Raw genomic sequence first — 12660 nt, 5'->3', positions numbered from 1 at the left:
TGGGAGAAGGGGCAGACTAGGGGAGTTTGTCTCTGATATATAAGGGCTTTGTCAGCAGGAAGCTGTAGATCACATGCTCGGGGTGACAGTGGGGTTTGAGCTGGGGCAGCAGCAGCAGGGGAGCGATGTGTGTGTGTGTGTGTGTGTGTGTGTGTGTGTGTGTGTGTGTGTGTGTTGGAGGGGGGAGGGGTTCACTTGGTAAAAATGAACCTGCCAAGCCTCTCCTGCTGCTGGAGCAAAAGCCTCTCATTTATCGCCTCAACTCCCCTCATGAAAATCTCCACCCCTCCCCCGGCGCTGAGGGACCCCCTCACTCCCATGGAGATTTTTAATTGTTCTAACTTGTCCTTGGCCTTGTCCAAACAGTTTTCCCAGACAAATTATCAAGAACATTTCAAATGAGAAAAACAAACCAAACCAAATGCAAACCACAGAAACCCCCACCACACACAGTTTGGGTCTGAATTTTTCTACTGAAATTTGGAGACAATAAAACTCATCCCTCTGTTGGCCAGAACCCAAAGCTAGACCTCCCCCCATCTCTGTGACTTCTGCTACCAAACCACGAATGCGCTCATGCCTCTTGTGAGACATTTTCCTGCACAGTACTGCTGCTATTCCATGGTTCCATGTGTCACTCGTTTCTCTAGCACAGGTCAGTCCCTGGCCCTGTGGTCCAGACATCCTCATTCACATCAAGCTGCAAGTTGAGAATCATTTCCAGTTCCCGCTTTGTGGGAGGGGAGACTTTTGAAAGCCCTCTCTGTGCGACTGCACATGGCAAAGCAAAGAGAACAAACCCCAAATCCCCCCTGTGCTTTCGGAGCCAGGTTTGCTGTGGGAATTCTGTATTTCAGATGATGTCAAGCCTGGGCATTGCGATTATTTACCAGTTTCTGTGGCATTGAAGCACTAGCGTGCTCGCAGCTGTGATGGCCGAGTGGTTAAGGCATTGGAGTCGAAATCCAGTAGGGTTCCCCTGCGCAGGTTCGAATCCTGCTCACAGCGAGGCCTGTGTTTTAGCCAGTGTCAAGGTTCCTTCCCCACTCTGAACTCTAGGGTACAGATGTGGGGACCTGCATGAAAACCTCCTAAGCTTACTTTTACCAGCTTAGGTTAAAACTTCCCCAAGGTATAAACTATTTTACCCTTTGCCCTTGGACTTCCACTGCCACCACCAAACGTTTATCTGGGTTTATTTTATTAGGAAAGCGTTGTTTGGAAACGTCTTTCCCCCAAAATCCTCCCAACCCTTGCACCCCACTTCCTGGGGAAGGTTTGGTAAAAATCCTCACCAATTTGCATAGGTGACCACAGACCCAAACCCTTGGATCTTAAGAACCATGAAAAAAACATTCAGTTCTTGAAAAGAAGAATTTTAATAGAAGAAATAGTAAAAAAGAATCACCTCTGTAAAATCAGGATGGTAAATACCTTACAGGGTAATTAGATTCAAAACATAGAGAATCCCTCAAGGCGAAACCTTAAATTACAAAAAGACACACAGACAGGAATATCCATTCTATTCAGCACAGCTTATTTTCTCAGCCATTTAAAGAAATCAGAATCTAACGCATATCTAGCTAGATTACTTACTAAGTTCTAAGACTCCATTCCTGGTCTGTCCCCGGCAAAAGCATCACCCAGACAGACACAGACCCTTTGTTTTTCTCCCTCCTCCCAGCTTTTGAAAGTCTCTTGTCTCCTCATTGGTCATTTTGGTCAGGTGCCAGCGAGGTTATCCTAGCTTCTTCACCCTTTACAGGTGAAAGGATTTTTCCTCTGGCCAGGAGGGATTTTAAAGGTGTTTACCCTTCCCTTTATATTTATGACAGCCAGTCTCTATCCCGGGCAATACTCTCTACAACCCCTGAGATGCTCTCAATTCTCTCCCCACCCCAAGTAAATCTTGTTCTGCTCCTTTCATAGAGATCCCTGGGACACCACCTCACACTGTGCCCCTGAGGTGTCAGGCAAACTCTCAGCACCTGAAGCCTCTGCCACTCACCTAATGCCCCCGGCCCCATAGATCAGCCATAACCCTGGTTCTGTTCCTCCCTCTAGAGTGTGAAAGGAGCCATCAATGCAGCAAGAGGAGCCAACTTCCTGGGTGCTATGGGGCTGCAGCATGAACAGAAACAAAAAAACAGGTGCTCAGCGCCCACTGGCAGCCAGCTCCCCACCAGCACCTCCCACCTGCTAGCAGGCCTGGCCCACAAGCTCCTCCTCTTCTCCTTCAGCTTCTCCTCCCTGCCAGTGATCAGGCATGCGGGAGGACTGGGGAGAGGAAGAAATAGGGTGGCATGGTAAGAGACTGGACAGGGGTGGGGGCAGGGGTCAAGCAACCCCCAGGAAGTCTCCAAGTCAGCACCTCTGAGTACAGAAGCCTTCCCTGAGCCTGAGCTACCAGGATCCCTGCCACAGAGCAGGGTGCACAAGTCTCAGCCTCCCTTTCCCACACATGGCTCTGGACACCACCAGGAATGATTTGGCTTCTGGCACTCAAGAGCTGAGTGCCTGGACAGGGGCTTGAACCCTGGTCCCTCCCATTAAGAGCCTGATGCTCTATGGACTGAGCTGGCCAGGCTTGCTGAGAGCCTCTCCCCGTCCTCTTTTTCTCCACGCCCACTGCCGATTCCTCCTCCTCTTCCTCCCTCCTGCACCTCAGGGTCAATTAATCTGTGCACCTAGACAGCCGGCCCACCCGCTGCACCCCAATCCCCCATGCCTAAGCCTCCCTGCCAAAGTCCTGCACCTGGCTCCATAGAATTAAGTCTCACGTCTCGCTGGGAACTCGACTTCTTGTGCCCAGAGAATCTCTGCCCCCCTCAGTAGCTGACCCGAGAAACACAGTGTCCACCTTTTCGAAGGAAGTGCTTGGAAAGGCTTTTCTCTTGTGGTCTAATGGATAAGGCGTCTGACTTTCGATCAGGCAATTGAGGGCGCAAGTCCCTTCGCAGATGGGCTTGTGCCATTTTCCCTTTGTACTGAAAGTCCTGCTTTCTTCAGGACTGAAACCTCTTCTCAGCCGCTCAGGCCAATGCTTTGGCTTCAGCTAGAGCCCTGGGAAGGAGCTGGGGGTTGGGCATCACAAAAGCTAGGGCGTGAGCTCCAGGTGCGTCCAGTCTAGCTGTCAGGGTTCCTTCCCCACTCTGAACTCTAGGGTACAGACTTGGGGACCTGCATGAAAGACCCCCTAAGCTTATTCTTACCAGCTTAGGTTAAAAACTTCCCCAAGGTACAAACTTTGCGTTGTCCTTGAACGGTATGCTGCCACCACCAAGCGTTTTAAACAAAGACCAGGGAAAGAGCCCACTTGGAGACGTCTTCCCCCAAAATATCTCCCCAAGCCCTACATATCCCCTTTCCTGGGTAGGCTTGAGAATAATATCCTCACCAATTGGTTACAAAATCATCAAAGACCCAAACCCCTGGATCTTGGAACAATGGAAAAATCACTCAGGTTCTTAAAAGAAGGATTTTATTTAAAAAAAAGGAAGATAAAAATCATCTCTGTAAAATCAGGATGGAAAATACTTTACAGGGTATTCAGATTCAAAACACAGAGGATCCCCCTCTGGGCAAAACCTTAAAGTTACAGAAAAAAGGAATAAACCTCTGTCTTAACATAGGGAAAATTCACATAAAACAAAAGATAAAGCAATCCGCCTTGCCTGGCTTACCTATACTGGCTGCAATATCGGAGACTTGGATGAGGATGGGTTGGAGAAGATGGATTTCTGTCTGGCCTCTGTCAGTCCCAAGAGAGAACAACTCGTAAACAAAGAGCACAAAACAAAAGTGTGCACAAAGGTGGTTTGGGGATCAAAGATTGAGGAGGAGTCATGGGGTGAAGAATCACAGGATGGGCAGAGCTCTGGACTCGGCTTTACCCCTCCTGACACAGGTGGCGGGTGGAGAGCGGAGCCTTGCAGGTGTGTGGAATCTGCCTTGCACTTTGTAAAGGAAGGGACCTCGGTGTCCGCTGGGTTGGAATTGTATTTTCCGCAGGGCAAAATGATTAGCAGAAGCCATTCGCTTAAAGAAAGTGGGTGCTCCGGTTGAGGTTTGAACTCATAACCTAAACATCACTCTACACAGCACTGCTCTCTAGGTAATGGGGGCTAACCCATTGCACCACTGGAGTCTCATTATTCCATGGATGGATTGGGGGTGAGGGGGTTGCATTACCTAAAACAAATCCATAGGAAAGGCTGCAGGACAGCAGCAGCAGAGGTGGGGAGCCTCCTTCCGTGTGATCGAGCTGATTCCCACCTTCCGCTGCTGAGGGGAAGGTTGGTGCTTTGAGCCCACCCGGTGCTGGAACTTCTCCTGGGTGAGGTTAACGAGACTCTGATGAAGCGAAGGGAAGACTTTTCTATTCTGGCCGATCTTCATCTGTCTCCTGTGGCCCTTCAGGCTCTCTGCTCCCCTGTTGGGGCGATGCAGAGGCAAGTCCCGACCTGGGTGAGTCACGGAGAGGCTGTGTCCCATGGTGTGTGTGTGGGAGAGGGGTAGGGCAGGGTTGGGGTGGGCTCCAGGGGAAAAGGTTGGGTGTGACAGTGTGTGGGGGAGGGGGAGGGTGTGTTTCTTAGGATATAAATGAGGGCAAACACAGGGGTAGTGACAGTGAAGCCCCGGATCTGAGTGTTATGACCCTGTGCGGTGCTGCCATTCACCTTCCCCTCCTGTGGTCTCAGCTGGCATTGAATCCAGCATTTTTTCACCTGTCATCGTCCCAGAGGTGTCACACATGCCCCAAATACAGAGTGTCCCTCTTGGAGACGTGAGGACTGGAGCGGATTTCAGCTGCTGGACAGCTCTGCTGGGTTTTCTGCATTCGCGAAGGGAACTGCTGAGTGTTTACATTCATTTCAAGCATCCCCATTCAGCAACTTCCTGAACACACTGGAGATGGGTCTGGAAATGGATTTTCTTTTGAAAAAGGGAAGCATTTGGATTTGAACTAGGAACCTATTGCCCTCCAGGCAAATATTCACCTACTGAGCTACACTCTCAGCAAAGACTGCCCTGTGTAGCCCAGAGCAGGAACAGCTTTGAACCTGCGGGTTAGTAAACTTTATCTGTATACAAACCCCACGGCTTACAAAACCCCCACACCCACTCTGTGTCACCAGAGCACAACAACTTTCCTTGGAGCACACACTGCTCCCCAGCTCTGTTCCCTTCAATCTCCCCAGCATTGCTCCAATGCCTTAAAGGAACAGGGCACAGGCAACTCGAACCCCTTCATCCTGATAGATTTAATGCCCAAATAATTCCATGTAGACCAGAAGCGCAGAGCTCCTCTGAGTGTCAGCCCTATCCCGGTGTAGGTCCCCAGCAGCGAGTGTGGCCTACAATGCAGAGGTCACTTTTTTATAGTTTGAAGATTTGTGGTTCTCCGGTGGAGTTATTGTCTCTCATACGGCAGACCACTAACTCCCACGGGGGATCTGGACGGTGGCGCTGCCATGCAGTCTGTAGCCGGAGCAGGATGTCGCTGTGAGGGGTGAGCCGCCCCAATGGGATGTTCCAGAGACAGTGACTCCGGAAAGGACTTCGGTGGAACACGGTGGAACTGAACGTCAGCTCCCATTGCGCGGTGGTGGCGAATGTGATCTGTGGACACCTCCTTTCCATGTGTCAGTGCTTTGCTGGCTGGGCTGGATCCAGAACCCTGAGTCTGTCATGCCGAGTCATGTCTCCGAACACATTCCTTCCCCAGCCCCACACCTCATATGGCCAGTGAAGAGCTGAGTATTATTGTCCAATGTAGAAGTTACAGAATTTAAACTAGGAAGAACGGTCAATTTTCCCATCATTTCACATCTTTACATCCAAACAAGATGATTTTCTGAATGACCCATCCTCGTTCAACCAGAAGATATTGGGGCTGGGATGTAGGAGTCACTGGGGAAAACACAGAGACACAATTTCCTTTGCACAGATCCATGAACAGCAAAACCTCCCTATGTGTCTTGTCTGAGCCAGGGCATTCAACTCCAGTGAACCCTTCTCTCCTGCAATGGCAATGGTCAGACAGAGGGGATGTGGCCACCTGCATCCCTGACAGGGAGATATTGGCTCGGCTCTTTCTTTATGCTGCTCTTGCTAGTCCCTGAAACATCAAGGATGGAATGCAAGGCTGAGTTCATGCACCAACCCCCTGAAAAATGTCCATGCCCCAGAGAAACCCTGACCCCTGCTATTGGAATGATGTGCTGGAGATTTGACTAGGAAAGGGACTGTCTGAATTGTCAATTTGGGGAATGAACAATGATCTACAGCAATGTCGTTAACACAAACACACTCTCATCGTGCTCCAGCCGGAAGGGAAATGGGCAGGAATTCTTGCTGTTCAGCCATGGACACACTTACACTAATGCACAGCCTTGAGTGTGCTGGGGAAGTGGATCTGAGCAATTTGAAGTGACAATTCTGTGAGAACTGAATCATAGTGTAGTGAAATAGCCATCCATCGCGTAGTTGTGGCCGAGTGGTTAAGGCGATGGACTTGAATTCCATTGGGGTCATCCCACGCAGGTTCAAATCCTGCCAAAGATAGAAGCACAAGAATGTTATGACAACTGCAATCTTAGTGCCGCAGCATGTGAACTGGAGCCAGATCTGGTCTCACTCTGAGGTTGTCTACACTTGTGACGCTGCGATAGTGCTTTGGAGTAGACACTTGCTACAGCGAGTGGAGGGGTTTTCCCATCGCTGTAATAGTTACATTGACGGAACAATTTTTCCTTCTATTTAGCTCTATCTAACCAGGGCTTAGGTCAGCTTAACTATATTGGTTTGGGGGTGTGGATTTTTCACACCCTGAGACACGTAGCTCTGCCAGTTAAGTGCCCAGCGTGCACCAGCCCTTAGATCCCTCTTAGGATTTCCATGCAGGCACTGACCTGTGAGAGGAAAACATCAACTCACAAACACAGAGACTGAATTCCCCACAGTTAATCTCTCTGCGCTTTCCAGAATGTCACAAAATTCAATTCATTCCTGCTAGGACAGAGAAAAAATAAGTGATGCAAAGTTTTTGGCTTGATTAAATAAAATTAACGGTTTAATTACTACAGTGAAAATATGTACCGATTCCTCTAAATAACACCATAACATGAGATAAGAACAGAGACAAATCTTGTCAGTGAAGACTAATTTAACAAATGATCTTCCCATTATTAATTTCCACTGTGCCCCCACTGCAGGTCTGGGCCCCTCCAGTGTAACTGCTCTGCATTCGCCTTCCTGTTAGAATTGTTTCTGGACATTCCCAGCTTTGGAAAATTGTGCAATTCAGAATTTGAATAGTGACCCCGGCTCCTTCCTGCACCTGCTCTACATCGCTACACAGCACCTTCTCCACCTGCAGGGTCACCCGCAGGGTTCAGCAGGGACCCCTGGCAAGGACAGTGGGTGCAGCTAACAGCCCGGTGTGCCTGGCAGTGAGGCAGGGGCAGCCTGAGGCTGGAAGCTCTGAGTCAGCTGTGGAGAAGCAACCCCCCCACACACAAGTACAGCGATTGAATTCCCCAACTTTAGCATCATGACGCCCTGTAGAAAGCCCCACGTGTCCGTTGTTTTTTCACAGGGCGATGCAAAAATCAGGTGACACCAATTTTGAAGTTTGAGTAAATAAAGTTTCGGAGATAGTTATTAAGGTCACAAAAATATGCCAAAGATCCCTCTGCATAACACCGGAAGGTGAAATAGGAACAGAGACAAACCTTGTCAGCAAAAGCTAATTTCCCAAACGATCCTTGTTAGAATAGAGATATTCAGGCCTGCCTGTAAAGCCTATACTTTAAGAGTACAGACTTTTTTTTTATCACAGTGTATTTTTGCTGTGTGTTTTCATCACTTAGCTAGTTACGGGGTACAAAACAAAGAATCAAAATCACAGTCTGCCTGTGTACGGGCCTTCTCTCCCCAGGAGAGTCTGAGCCTGGGTTCTTAGGCTGGGGCCTTTGGCTAAGCTGCAGGAGCAGCCATAAACTAGGAAGCGAACAGTCACATCCTCACATCCCCAACCTGTCCCACTGAAATACGGTGGCATTGGTCGGTTAGGAAGACGATCCTGTCCTGATAGTGCCCATCACCACCAGATACAGAAACAGATCTTAAGAGAGCCTCCTGTCTGGCAAGAAATCTTAGTGAAATCCTAGCGGATCTTAAACATAAAAAAGAAGCTTACAAGAAGTGGAAGGTTGGACATACGACCAGGGAAGAGTATAAAAATATTGCTCGGGCATGTAGGAATGAAATCAGGAGGGCCAAATCACACCTGGAGTTGCAGCTAGCAAGAGATGTCAAGAGTAACAAGAAGGGTTTCTTCAGGTATGCTGGCAACAAGAAGAAAGCCAAGGAAAGTGTGGGCCCCTTACTGAATGAGGGAGGCAACCTAGTGACAGAGGATGTGGAAAAAGCTAATGTACTCAATGCTTTTTTTGCCTCTGTCTTCAGAACAAGGTCAGCTGCCAGACTGCTGCACTGGGCATCACAGCATGGGGAGTAGATGACCAACCCTCTGTAGAGAAAGAAGTGGTTCGGGACTATTTAGAAAAGCTGGATGAGCACTAGTCCAAAATGGGGCCAAAATGGGGAAGAGATGGCCAGCCCTCTGTAGAGATAGAGGTGGTTAGGGACTATTTAGAAAAGCTGGACGTGCACAAGTCCATGGGGCCGGACGAATTGCATCCGAGAGTGCTGAAGGAATTGGCGGCTGTGATTGCAGAGCCCTTGGCCATTATCTTTGAAAACTCGTGGCGAACGGGGGAAGTCCCGGATGACTGGAAAAAGGCTAATGTAGTGCCCATCTTTAAAAAAGGGAAGAAGGAGGATCCTGGGAACTACAGGCCAGTCAGCCTCACCTCAGTCCCTGGAAAAATCATGGAGCAGGTCCTCAAAGAATCAATCCTGAAGCACTTAGAGGAGAGGAAAGTGATCAGGAACAGTCAGCATGGATTCACCAAGGGAAGGTCATGCCTGACTAATCTAATCGCCTTTTATGATGAGATTACTGGTTCTGTGGATGAAGGGAAAGCAGTGGATGTATTGTTTCTTGACTTTAGCAAAGCTTTTGACATGGTCTCCCACAGCATTCTTGTCAGCAAGTTAAGGAAGTATGGGCTGGATGAATGCACTATAAGGTGGGTAGAAAGCTGGCTAGATTGTCGGGCTCAACGGGTAGTGATCAATGGCTCCATGTCTAGTTGGCAGCCGATGTCAAGTGGAGTGCCCCAGGGGTCGGTCCTGGGGCCCGTTTTGTTCAATATCTTCATAAATGATCTGGAGGATGGTGTGGATTGCACTCTCAGCAAATTTGCGGATGATACTAAACTGGGAGGAGTGGTAGATACGCTGGAGGGGAGGGATAGGATACAGAAGGACCTAGACAAATTGGAGGATTGGGCCAAAAGAAATCTGATGAGGTTCAATAAGGATAAGTGCAGGGTCCTGCACTTAGGATGGAAGAATCCAATGCACCGCTACAGACTAGGGACCGAATGGCTAGGCAGCAGTTCTGCGGAAAAGGACCTAGGGGTGACAGTGGACAACAAGCTGGATATGAGTCAGCAGTGTGCCCTTGTTGCCAAGAAGGCCAATGGCATTTTGGGATGTATAAGTAGGGGCATAGCGAGCAGATCGAGGGACGTGATCGTTCCCCTCTATTCGACACTGGTGAGGCCTCATCTGGAGTACTGTGTCCAGTTTTGGGCCCCACACTACAAGAAGGATGTGGATAAATTGGAAAGAGTCCAGCGAAGGGCAACAAAAATGATTAGGGGTCTAGAGCACATGACTTATGAGGAGAGGCTGAGGGAGCTGGGATTGTTTAGTCTGCAGAAGAGAAGAATGAGGGGGGATTTGATAGCTGCTTTCAACTACCTGAAAGGGGGTTCCAAAGAGGATGGCTCTAGACTGTTCTCAATGGTAGCAGATGACAGAACGAGGAGTAATGGTCTCAAGTTGCAATGGGGGAGGTTTAGATTGGATATTAGGAAAAACTTTTTCACTAAGAGGGTGGTGAAACACTGGAATGCGTTACCTAGGGAGGTGGTAGAATCTCCTTCCTTACAGGTTTTTAAGGTCAGGCTTGACAAAGCCCTGGCTGGGATGATTTAACTGGGACTTGGTCCTGCTTTGAGCAGGGGGTTGGACTAGATGACCTTCTGGGGTCCCTTCCAACCCTGATATTCTATGATTCTATGATTCTATGATAATTCCTGGCCATTTCTGTGACTTTAGTGCCACTGAGAAAAGTGTTCTCAAAATCTGTTGGTCTCCTTGCCATATGTTGTGCTTAGAAAAGGTCCTTCTCAGCTCCTTTTACTTTCCTGCTTTCCAGTTACTGTAAATAAACCATTAACACAATTCTTCTTGTTTCTTGTCTTAGTTCCAGTTGTTGGGGGCAGAGTCATGAGATGTGTTTGTGACGCTCTATACCTTGGGGGAACGTGTTATGCTGATAAGAAGCACAAGGGATCTTTTCAGGGGAAAAGGCAATATGCCGCATTTATTGAAAATACAACTGTAAGCATACGCATTTAATCACACACACACACACACACACACACACACGTCCTGCAGATGGTTTTACAGTTACCAGTTTGCTGTAGCTCTTGTCAATCTAATGGCCAGTTAAATTGAACACAAGCGAGGAGCTGGGCTCCGTCGTTCGTGATCCGATGCTCCGAGGCTTTGCAGGACTGAACCCAGAGTCTTATGGCAAAACACCCCAGCTTTAGACTTGTCAATTCCCACTTTCGCCTATGGATTTTGCAGTGTCATTCTGTAATCGTTAGTCCTTAAATGGGGTTAGTCTCCGGGTTTTCAACTGTTATCATTTGGTGGTTTTGTTGGCTTCCCACCCTTAGCTCTTCTTTGTCTTGCATTCAGGGTGGCTGCCTCACCGCTGAGGTCATCAATGTTGCTAACATGTTTAGCGTTGGATAGAGTGGATGTTTTCTGATTGTCTCCTGCTGTTTCCAAGTCTCTCACGTCTTCTTGACCATCTGGACATTTGTGATGCCTCTTCACAGACATCAGAATCTGGCTGATGCACCTTTACCAATGGCCCACGAGGCCGTTCCTTCCTGCTCTCAGAAAGGGTGGCTGGCAGAATATGGTCAGATCCTATCCTGCATCTATCCATTTAATACATGATTATCCCTTGTCTTTCATTATGCAAACATAAAATCCTACTCCTCTAGGTGCCCTGTAACCCCCATATTCCTCATCTTGTATTGAATTGTGATGTTACCTTGCATGGCATGGTTTACGCGTATCAGGGGAAAGGTTAGGAGATACCAGCAAGGAAGGTCAGCAACCCCGGGTGGGGTGTGAAACAACCCATCCATAGCCATTGCCCAGCAAGGAAGCTCCCATTCAATGATTCCCCTGCATGAGGCCACAGCAAGGGAATTGCTCCACCTTGCTGGGAGATTGAGCAATGCCCTGCCCCGACCCCGACATGCCTGGACTGGTGCTTCCCAAGCACATGGGCTGAGGGTGCAAAAACCAAAACCAAACCCGGGGCCCATGCTTGGCCTTTCTCCTTCCCCCACCGACACTGCCAGCAAGAAGGACGCTGAAGACTTGAGACTGCGACTGAGGAGACTGGCCCAGATTTCAAGGGAGAAATCTGGGTGCTCGGGACTGCAAAATCCAGGAGGGGGAGATAAACGGCTTTGTCTCATTGCTGCCCAGACTAGGAGGGTTGGGAGTTCAGACTGTGCGCTTAGGTGTTTATTTCCTTTGGTAACTAACTTGGATTTTTTGCTGTTCACTTCATACCACTGAAAATCTCTATTTTGTCTCCAATAAACTTGTTGACCTGTTTAACTTGAGCAGTGAGTTTCCCTGAAGTGGATGGTAAATTCCTCAGTCACCAAAGGCTGGTGTCAAGCCACTTTCCACTGCTGAAGTGGGGAAGGAATTCATACGATAGAGAGCCTACTCCTGAGATACAGGGCTGGGAGCAGCGGGGATCCGGCTGGTGCCTCCCTGCGTGACTCAGGAGTGGCTCGGGGAGCATTCATGCGAACAAGCTGGGTGATAACAGCACCTGGCGGGGGTGCTGCTGGTCACTAGCAGGGCATTGTGAGATACAGCCCAGGCTGGAGAGGGTTCAGGGGGCACAGCAGTCCCTTGGTCCCAGGCTGCACCTCAGGGGGATCCCATCACAGTGTCCCCCTCCAGCACCCACAGGCAATAGCGAGCCTCGAGGAGCAGCATTTGGGCTTTGCTGTGAGGTGTCCCTTTCCAGTCGGTGCTCTGTCTCTTGTCCTGGACACACCCCTGCCAATCAGGAATTGCTCAGCTGTGCTCTGCAGAGAGCTGACTGGTGACACAGGGCACAGCCCAGGACGGGACGGAGGTGTGGCAATGCTGAGCGTCACAGGGTATGGGCTTAGACAGCTAGAAAATCACAGGAACAACACGGATCCACCAAGCGGAGTTAGATGCCTAAACTCCCCGTACAGCGCATGGGCCACACAGGCACCTTACAATACAACTCCCGAAATCCAGCTCACTGGGCAGGGAGCCAGCCAAGCCCTTGAATGGGAGAGACTGAGGAAGGGGAGGTGTCCTAGCCCAACCCTTCTCTCACAGCTCTCACTTGGGCTGTGTCCAGCTGCCTAGCATAGC

At 49.3% G+C, this 12660-nt stretch overlaps 1 protein-coding gene, 1 long non-coding RNA gene and 2 other non-coding genes across 4 annotated transcripts in view; 3 read left to right on the top strand and 1 right to left on the bottom strand.

The window, feature by feature from the left end:
- Positions 1-12660, bottom strand: part of LOC102930774 (class I histocompatibility antigen, F10 alpha chain) — a 1343638-nt gene that overhangs the window by 100454 nt on the left and 1230524 nt on the right. The window lies entirely within an intron of this gene.
- LOC119566052 overlaps positions 1-12660 on the top strand; it is a 302951-nt gene that overhangs the window by 55109 nt on the left and 235182 nt on the right. The window lies entirely within an intron of this gene.
- On the top strand, positions 927-1008 carry TRNAS-CGA. The gene has a single exon. It is a non-coding gene; the product is annotated as a tRNA-Ser (tRNA).
- TRNAS-UGA lies at positions 6486-6567 on the top strand. The gene has a single exon. It is a non-coding gene; the product is annotated as a tRNA-Ser (tRNA).

The sequence above is a fragment of the Chelonia mydas genome, chromosome 4 (genome assembly GCF_015237465.2).
Source record: "Chelonia mydas isolate rCheMyd1 chromosome 4, rCheMyd1.pri.v2, whole genome shotgun sequence".
Taxonomy (NCBI): Eukaryota; Metazoa; Chordata; order Testudines; family Cheloniidae; genus Chelonia; species Chelonia mydas.
This window is presented reverse-complemented; position numbering and strand designations above follow the sequence as displayed.